Genomic DNA, 10098 nt, shown 5'->3' with positions numbered 1-10098 from the left:
ACACACACACACACACCTCACACACCTCACACACACCTCACACACACCTCACACAGGGTAAATATACACATCCAGCACTACACACACACACACCTCACACACCTCACACACACCTCACACACACTTCACACAGGGTAACTATACACATCCAGCACTACACTCACACACACACCTCACACACACCTCACACACCTCACACACACCTCACACACCTCACACACCTCACACACCTCACACACACCTCACACACACCTCACACAGGGTAAATATACACATCCAGCACTACACACACACACCTCACACACCTCACACACACCTCACACACCTCACACACACCTCACACACCTCACACACCTCACACACTCACCTCACACACACCTCACACACACCTCACACACCTCACACACACCTCACACACACCTCACACACCTCACACACCTCACACACTCACCTCACACACACCTCACACACCTCACACACTCACCTCACACACCTCACACACCTCACACACCTCACACACTCACCTCACACACTCACCTCACACACCTCACACACACCTGAAAGAAGAACACAAACCCAACATTGCTCTGGTCCTCCTGCCTCACCCTCAGCAGGTGATGTTAGTCTGCCCCCTAGTGGACGCTCTGTTGTTAAGCTTCTGTCAGCCTACAGACTGAAGAGTCTGTTATTTATAAAATATTAGATTTAGAATGATAAAAAAAAGACTCTCTACATTAGTGTAGCCTTCAGACAAATAAATAATAATAAATAAAAAGATAAATAGATTTAAACTGAAAATGAGCGAGGAAACGATGCTTTCTCTGTTTCTGATTCTTTACAGGGAAACATAATGACGGAGAATTAGCCTGCAGGCCTCTACCTGACGGAGCGAGGCTGCCTCATTAATCTGAGCGCAGGCGGAGAACAGACCGGCCCCTAATCTGTGTGTGTGTGTGTGTGTGTGTGTGTGTGTGTGTGTGTGTGTGTGTGTGTGTGTAACAGTGTATTAGTAATCACCAGTAATGTTTAGGTGTGAAACAAACTGTGATAATCAGAGCTGCAGATTTGTTGTTCCCTGAAGGTAGAGACGACTCTAAAATCCATTTATCTTTGTTTCACGCCGTCAAAGCTTTAATGGCCGCCATGATAATGATGATGATGATGATGGTGATGATGATGATGATGAAGGCTGTGTGATTAAGAGCTGTTTCCTGTGTCTCCAGATAAAGCAGCATCAGTCTGACCCGGAGGACGACCTGTGATTCTGCAGCTCAGGTGAGAGCTCGCACACTGAGGCACGTTAAAGAGCGGCGCTGTCACTTTAAGACGTTTTTAACCCTTTAGAGCAGGGGTGTCCAAACTTTTTTCAAAGAGGGCCACATTTGATGTTGTCAGAATACCTCAGGGCCAGTGGCTCCTACTGAGACTTTGGAAAGTTATATATGAAATATCTATTTAATAACAATTATTTTAATTTTTTTTTTACAATAAAACAATAACTAGGAAGTCCTCAGTTCTCCACAAGCCATGTAAACATGAGCAAACTTTATCTTCTTCTGGAGGGAAATGTTTTTCATTAGGGTCCAGCAATGTGGGTAAAAAATATTGTATCATTATTTTCCTATGGCAGGATCACGATCTTGATTTCATCACACTTCTTTTTCATGTAGTTTTTAAGACCTTTCTGACCAGCAGACAACATTTTATAACAAAATAATTATTTTCCTGAGTTCTGAACAATTTTTATGCACCAAATTTTGCCTTTTCTGTACAATTTCCTAATTTGTATCTTGTCTTGTGTCCTCTTTTGTGTCTTCTGAACTTTTAGTGTTCATCAAGAACATTTTCATATCATGATTAAACATTAATTTGAAAACCTGTCAGCTTTAAGAGTTCTCGTGTTTCCTCCTTTGAGCTTTGGCTTTATAAAAGTAGTCCATCTGAAGCTTTTTGAGATGTTTCTGGATTGACTTTAGTTTTGTTTGTGCACTTGAAAGAAACTGCAAATGTACACATGGTTCAGAAGGTGATTAACTTCTGTGCTATAAATAACACATTTTAAGATGGAAGCTTGGGGCCATAAATTAATGGACCTTGGGCCGCGATTGGCCCCCGGGCCGTACTTTGGACATGCCTGCTTTAGACAGGGAGTCCATATGAAGCTTTTTGAGACATTTCTGGATTGACTTTAGTTTTGTTTTGCTTGAAAGAAACTGTGATTAATTTGTTTGCTATAAATAACACAATTTAAGATGGAAGCTTCGGGCCATAAATAATTGGCCCCCGGGCCGTACTTTGGACATGCCTGCTTTAGAGGCTCATGAAAAAAATGAGTCGTTGACGAACATTTAGCGTCATGATTTCGTTAACGAAATTAACACTGAAAAAAAGTTCACCGTAGGCTAGTAGTAAGTAGTGATCATGTTACTACTTAGTAGTAAGTAAGGTACTTCAGAATAAAAGCGGTGTGTAAAAACAAAGGAAGAAAAAACAGATCAGGCTTTTACTTTGAAAAGCATTCATATGTAACATAAATTTAGTTGTTATAAAACCAAAACAGACGCAGTGTATCATGTTCTCAGTCCTTGTTTGTGTCCTTTAGACTTCTCTTTTCAGACTTTTCTTCTCTTCTTCCTCCAGAATCAGTCGCCTGGATCAGTTGCAGCCGGGATTGAAGATTGGTCCGGAGGGATTTGCAACAGAACTTGACTGGACTGACTCTCCCTCATCCGTCCCTCATCTGTTCAGTTTGATTTTTACTCTTTTGCAAAAACTCCTGCTCTGAACCACAACGACAGACTCTCCATGTACCTCTTCTACGTCACAGACTCTGGGGCTTCATGCTAACTTCGTTAAGCTACGTTTTTCGGATGCACTGAAGGCGGCCATTTTCATTTTTTGTCATTTTGTGCTCTTTTGTCTCACCTCTCACTCCCTTTTATAAAGATCCTAAAAACAAGCAAACACAATATTAAACCTATTTATCCCCCTGATCTTAAACTCCACTCTGCTCTGTGTAAATAAAACCAGCGTAGCAGCAGCTGTAGCGCCGTATCACGCCGTTTATTCACTCCCGATCTGTCGTCATTAAGTGGAAGCAGACATGAACAGGCCCGTGTTACGGTTCTGTGTTCACGGCTGAGCGAGCACGCTTCACTGAGTCACAGATCAGTCATTTATTATTTATACCCCCTGAAATGTTCATTAACATCTCATAAAGTTTACATTTAAGGACATGAATAGGAAGGTCGTGTTTTTCCGATGTGAAATGTTTTGTAAGATATCAGTCGGGCTCAGATTAGCATCTCAGAGACTTTGGTAAAGGGTTAGCTTGTAGCTTTAAGGTTAAAGGAGCTAGCTAGTTCTTTAATTTTAGGATCATTTGAAGCTAAAGACGTTGGAGCCGGTCAAAACGTCTGGTTGAGATAAGCTAACGAATCAGAATAGTTTAGCTAGGCTACACAATTTGTTTATTAAACTGCTAGGTTTGATATTAGCAGGTAAAAAAATGTGTTTCAAGTTATTTCTGAACATTTGGTTCAGGCTAGCTAAAAGTTTTGTTCTGGTTAGCTAACAGAGAGATATAGCGGATCTGAAGCCTGTTGTCAGTTAGCTATTTTGACCAGTTCAGCTAACATTACAGTTTTAACATGGCTAACAAACAATAAAACTAGTTAAGCTAAGCTAACTGATACATTTAGAAGATATAACAGCTTGCTTCAGGCTAGCTAAATAATTTCTTATTCAAAGCTGTATGATTCAAATTAGCTAAACGATCTTATTAGCATGTCAAAAAGTAACGTAAAGGTTAGCTAATATGAGTTTGCAATTTAAAACACAACCTGTAAGCTAACGCAGAAGTTAGCAACCATTTTCCGCTGAGGTTAGCTAACGAATCACCGAGCAGATGAATCACTCCACTTTAGCAAGCTGTTTTGAAGCTATTACAGTTGCTACATGAAAGCTAGCAGACATGATCACTGTAAAGAGCGAGCACGTGTTCACGTTAGCTAACAGTTCCTACGGTAGCTAGAACAGTTAATCCACCTGAATGCTAACAGAGCTTTTTAGCAGCCTAAAGTCGACTTAGGTTAGCTAACACATCAGTTTAGCAAATTTAACATCCATGTTAGCTCACGTCTTCTTTAGAATCTATTACAGAGCAGTTAACGAGTATTAACAGTTAGCCAAGGTAAGCTAATGGATAAGGTAAGTGGATGGAACAGTCCATGTTAGCTCACAATTTCTATACAAGCTATGACAGAGTGCTAAACCTGTCAGCTAACAGAGCAGTGAACACTCATGAACAGTTGGCTAAGGTAAGCTAATGTTAGCTCACCATTCCTATGTTAGCTATAACCGTGCTTAACCTGCAAGCTAACTGAACAGTTAAAATTCATGGACAGTTGGCTAAGGTAAGCTAATACTAGCTCACAATTTCTATGCTAGCTATGGCAGAGTGTTACACCTGTAAGCTAACAGAGCAGTTAACAAGCACAAACAGTTGGCTAAGGTAAGCTAATGTTAGCTCACCATTCCTATGTTAGCTATAACCGTGCTTAACCTGCAAGCTAACTGAACAGTTAAAATTCATGGACAGTTGGCTAAGGTAAGCTAATACTAGCTCACAATTTCTATGCTAGCTATCGCAGAGTGTTACACCTGTAAGCTAACAGAGCAGTTAACAAGCACAAACAGTTGGCTAAGGTAAGCTAATGTTAGCTCACCATTCCTATGTAAGCTATAACCGTGCTTAACCTGCAAGCTAACTGAACAGTTAAAATTCATGGACAGTTGGCTAAGGTAAGCTAATACTAGCTCACAATTTCTATGCTAGCTATGGCAGAGTGTTACACCCGTAAGCTAACAGAGCAGTTAACAAGCACAAACAGTTGGCTAAGGTAAGCTAATGTTAGCTCACCATTCCTATGTTAGCTATAACCGTGCTTAACCTGCAAGCTAACTGAACAGTTAAAATTCATGGACAGTTGGCTAAGGTAAGCTAATACTAGCTCACAATTTCTATGCTAGCTATGGCAGAGTGTTACACCTGTAAGCTAACAGAGCAGTTAACAAACACAAACAGTTGGCTAAGGTAAGCTAATGTTAGCTCACCATTCCTATGTTAGCTATAACCGTGCTTAACCTGCAAGCTAACTGAACAGTTAAAATTCATGGACAGTTGGCTAAGGTAAGCTAATACTAGCTCACAATTTCTATGCTAGCTATGGCAGAGTGTTACACCTGTAAGCTAACAGAGCAGTTAACAAGCACAAACAGTTGGCTAAGGTAAGCTAATGTTAGCTCACCATTCCTATGTTGGCTATAACCGTGCTTAACCTGCAAGCTAACTGAACAGTTAAAATTCATGGACAGTTGGCTAAGGTAAGCTAATACTAGCTCACAATTTCTATGCTAGCTATGGCAAAGTGATATACCTGTAAGCTAACAGAGCAGTTAACAAGCACAAACAGTTGGCTAAGGTAAGCTAATGTTAGCTCACCATTCCTATGTTGGCTATAACCGTGCTTAACCTGCAAGCTAACTGAACAGTTAAAATTCATGGACAGTTGGCTAAGGTAAGCTAATACTAGCTCACAATTTCTATGCTAGCTATGGCAAAGTGATATACCTGTCGGCCAACAGAGCAGTTAACAAGCATAAGAACTGGCTACAGTAAGCTAATGCATTATGCAGATAAACAGTCCAAATTAGCCAACAATTCCTGTAGCTGCTAACAGGGCACTTAACTGACACAAAAAGTTAGCATAGGTTAGCTACAGAGCTAGTATATTTGATTAGTGACAGTAACACATCAGTTTGATTAAACAGCTTTGTTTGGCTTTGTTAGCTAAGTTAGCAACGAAACAGCTCTATCACGAGGGTGCTCAGATAAAAGTTGTCGTTAGCTAAAGACTTCGTTAAGATCGTTGTGGTTTAAATGTGTTCGTACCGAAGTTTCTGGTTCTGGTCTTGGACTGAAGTTCCGGAATGTTCGACGCCTTCAAAGCATCAAAGCAAAGTGAACATTCCAGAAGACGACTCGTTCCATCCAGAGTTCCGCTCTACATACGATTTCTTTTTTTTATATTCTGTCACTGTTTTCTTGTTTATGATAACTTTTTAATGTTTTTATTTTATCAACACTCTTTTATTCGCTGTGTATCAAAATGTTTGTTTTAGTTTCAGACTGTTTCAACGGAGAGCAAAGATCGTCCTCGAAGCCGCACGGGCGTGAGCGGCGCCACCCGACTGTAAATATGTTGAAAGCGTTCGTGTAAAAAAAGTAGCTGGTTTAAAAAAAAGACACTTGAAAATATTGAAAATATTTATGTGTACAACAGAGACTCTTTGTACTTACATATTATTTGAAATTAAAAAACAAAGGTCATGAAATGTTAAAACTTGAACCCCTGTGTACAGACCCGTTCTGGATCCAGCTCGTAGTTTCTGCTCACGGTGTCGTCGTGCTTGTGATAAATGTGTCTTTTTTTCAGTTTGTGTGTAGTAAAGATATTTTCTACGAAACAGGCGTGTGTTGTAGATTTGTGTGAAGTTATAATTTATGATTACCTTTCTTTAAAAGTTAATTATTTGGACCTTTGCCTGCTGACCACTTTAACTATTACCTCCTTTTTTTGATCTGATATTTAAAGCTGTAAGATTCAGATTAGCTAAAGGATCAAATTAGCATGTCAAAAAGTAACTTAAAGGTTAGCTATTATGAGTTTTCCATTCAAAACACCACCTGTAAGCTAACGCAGAAGTTAGCAACCATTTTTCGCTTATATTGGCTAACGAATCATCAAACAGATGAATCACTCCACTTTAGCAAGCTGTAAACTGTAAACAGCGAGCAAATGTTCAAGTTAGCTAACAGTTCCTACGGTAGCTAGAACATTTCACAGAGCTTTATAGCAGCTTAAAGTCAACTGAGGTTAGCTAACACATCAGTTCATCAGATTTAACAATCCATGTTAGCTCACGACTTCTTTAAAATCTATAACAGAGCAGTTAACAAGCATTAACAGTTAGCCAAAGTAAGCTAATGGATAAGGTAAGTGGATGGAACAGTCCATGTTAGCTCACAATTTCTACACAAGCTATAGCAGAGTGCTAAACCTGTAACTAAATGATCAAATTAGCATGTCAAAAAGTAACTTAAGGTTAGCTTATAAGAGTTTTCCATTCAAAACACAACCTGTAAGCTAACGCAGAAGTTAGCAACCATTTTTCGCTTATATTGGCTAACGAATCATCAAACAGATGAATCACTCCACTTTACCAAGCTGTTTTGAAGCTACAGTTGCTACATGAAAGCTAGCAGACATGATCACTGTAAACAGCGAGCAAATGTTCACGTTAGCTAACAATTCCTAAACGATCAAATTAGCATTTCAAAAAGTAACTTAAGGTTAGCTAATATGAGTTTTCCATTCAAAACACAATCTGTAAGCTAACGGAGAAGCTAGTAACTACTATTAGCTTAGTTAAGCTAACGAATCATCAAACAGATGAAACACTTCACTTTAGCAAGCTGTTACAGTTTGCTACATGAAAGCTAGCAGACATGATCACTGCTAACAGTGAGCAAATATTAGCTAATGGATCAGCATTAAATATTCACGTTAGCTAACAGTTCCCACGGTAGCTAGAACAGTTCACAGAGCTTTATAGCAGCTTAAAGTCAACTGAGGTTAGCTAACACATCAGTTCATCAGATTTAACAATCAATGTTAGCTCACGACTTCTTTAAAATCTATAACAGAGCAGTTAACAAGCATTAACAGTTAGCCAAGGTAAGCTAATGGATAAGGTAAGTGGATGGAACAGTCCATGTTAGCTCACAATTTCTACACAAGCTATAGCAGAGTGCTAAACCTGTAGCTAAACAATCAAATTAGCATTTCAAAAAGTAACTTAAGGTTAGCTTATATGAGTTTTCCATTCAAAACACAACCTGTAAGCTAACGCAGAAGTTAGCAACCATTTTTCGCTTATATTGGCTAACGAATCATCAAACAGATTAATCACTCCACTTTAGCAAGCTGTTTTGAAGCTACAGTTGCTACATGAAAGCTAGCAGACATGATCACTGTAAACAGCGAGCAAATGTTCACGTTAGCTAACAATTCCTAAACGATCAAATTAGCATTTCAAAAAGTAACTTAAGGTTAGCTAATATGAGTTTTCCATTCAAAACACAATCTGTAAGCTAACAGAGAAGCTAGTAACTACTATTCGCTTAGTTAAGCTAACGAATCATCATACAGATGAAACACTCCACCTTAGCAAGCTATTACAGTTTGCTACATGAAAGCTAGCAGACATGATCACTGCTAACAGTGAGCAAATATTAGCTAATGGATCAGCATTAAACATTCACGTTAGCTAACAGTTCCTACGGTAGCTAGAACAGTTCACAGAGCTTTTTAGCAGCTTAAAGTCAACTTAGGTTAGCTAACACATCAGTTCATCAGATTTAACAATCCATGTTAGCTCACGACTTCTTTAAAATCTATAACAGAGCAGTTAACAAGCATTAACAGTTAGCCAAGGTAAGCTAATGGATAAGGTAAGTGGATGGAACAGTCCATGTTAGCTCACAATTTCTACACAAGCTATAGCAGAGTGCTAAACCTGTCAGCTAAACAATCAAATTAGCATTTCAAAAAGTAACTTAAAGGTTAGCTAATATGAGTTTTCAATTCAAAACACAACCTGTAAGCTAACGCAGAAGTTAGCAACCATTTTTCGCTTATATTGGCTAACGAATCAACAAACAGATGGATCACTCCACTTTAGCAAGCTGTTTTGAAGCTACAGTTGCTACATGAAAGCTAGCAGACATGATCACTGTAAAGAGCGAGCAAATGTTCACGTTAGCTAACAGTTCCTAAACGATCAAATTAGCATTTCAAAAAGTAACTTAAGGTTAGCTAATATGAGTTTTCCATTCAAAACACAATCTGTAAGCTAACGGAGAAGCTAGTAACTACTATTAGCTTAGTTAAGCTAACGAATCATCAAACAGATGAAACACTTCACTTTAGCAAGCTGTTACAGTTTGCTACATGAAAGCTAGCAGACATGATCACTGCTAACAGTGAGCAAATATTAGCTAATGGATCAGCATTAAATATTCACGTTAGCTAACAGTTCCTACGGTAGCTAGAACAGTTCACAGAGCTTTATAGCAGCTTAAGTCAACTTAGGTTAGCTAACACATCAGTTCATCAGATTTAACAATCCATGTTAGCTCACGACTTCTTTAAAATCTATACAGAGCAGTTAACAAGCATTAACAGTTAGCCAAGGTAAGCTAATGGATAAGGTAAGTGGATGGAACAGTCCATGTTAGCTCACAATTTCTACACAAGCTATAGCAGAGTGCTAAACCTGTAGCTAAACGATCAAATTAGCATTTCAAAAAGTAACTTAAGGTTAGCTAATATGAGTTTTCCATTCAAAACACAACCTGTAAGCTAACGCAGAAGTTAGCAACCATTTTTCGCTTATATTGGCTAACGAATCATCAAACAGATGGATCACTCCACTTTACCAAGCTGTTTTGAAGCTACAGTTGCTACATGAAAGCTAGCAGACATAATCACTGTAAACAGCGAGCAAATGTTCACGTTAGCTAACAGTTCCTAAACGATCAAATTAGCATTTCAAAAAGTAACTTAAGGTTAGCTAATATGAGTTTTCCATTCAAAACACAATCTGTAAGCTAACGGAGAAGCTAGTAACTACTATTAGCTTAGTTAAGCTAACGAATCATCAAACAGATGACACACTTCACTTTAGCAAGCTGTTACAGATTGCTACATGAAAGCTAGCAGACATGATCACTGCTAACAGTGAGCAAATATTAGCTAATGGATCAGCATTAAATATTCACGTTAGCTAACAGTTCCTACGGTAGCTAGAACAGTTCACAGAGCTTTTTAGCAGCTTAAAGTCAACTTAGGTTAGCTAACACATCAGTTCATCAGATTTAACAATCCATGTTAGCTCACGACTTCTTTAAAATCTATAACAGAGCAGTTAACAAGCATTAACAGTTAGCCAAGGTAAGCTAATGGATAAGGTAAG

The 10098-nt window shown here is 38.8% G+C and overlaps 1 long non-coding RNA gene across 2 annotated transcripts; it reads left to right on the top strand.

Annotated features, from left to right (window-relative positions):
* Positions 1-47: 47 nt before the first annotated feature.
* On the top strand, positions 48-6528 carry LOC117814470. 2 transcript variants are annotated; one of them, XR_004631576.1, is made up of 3 exons: positions 48-57; positions 1224-1275; positions 2641-6528. It is a non-coding gene; the product is annotated as an uncharacterized LOC117814470 (long non-coding RNA). The 2 variants fall into 2 exon arrangements; XR_004631577.1 differs by lacking the exon at positions 48-57 and adding an exon at positions 921-943.
* Positions 6529-10098: the final 3570 nt, after the last annotated feature.

The sequence above is a fragment of the Notolabrus celidotus genome, chromosome 6 (assembly GCF_009762535.1).
Source record: "Notolabrus celidotus isolate fNotCel1 chromosome 6, fNotCel1.pri, whole genome shotgun sequence".
Taxonomy (NCBI): Eukaryota; Metazoa; Chordata; class Actinopteri; order Labriformes; family Labridae; genus Notolabrus; species Notolabrus celidotus.
Note: the sequence above shows the minus strand (reverse complement) of the source record. Positions and strands in the feature narration are given on the sequence as shown.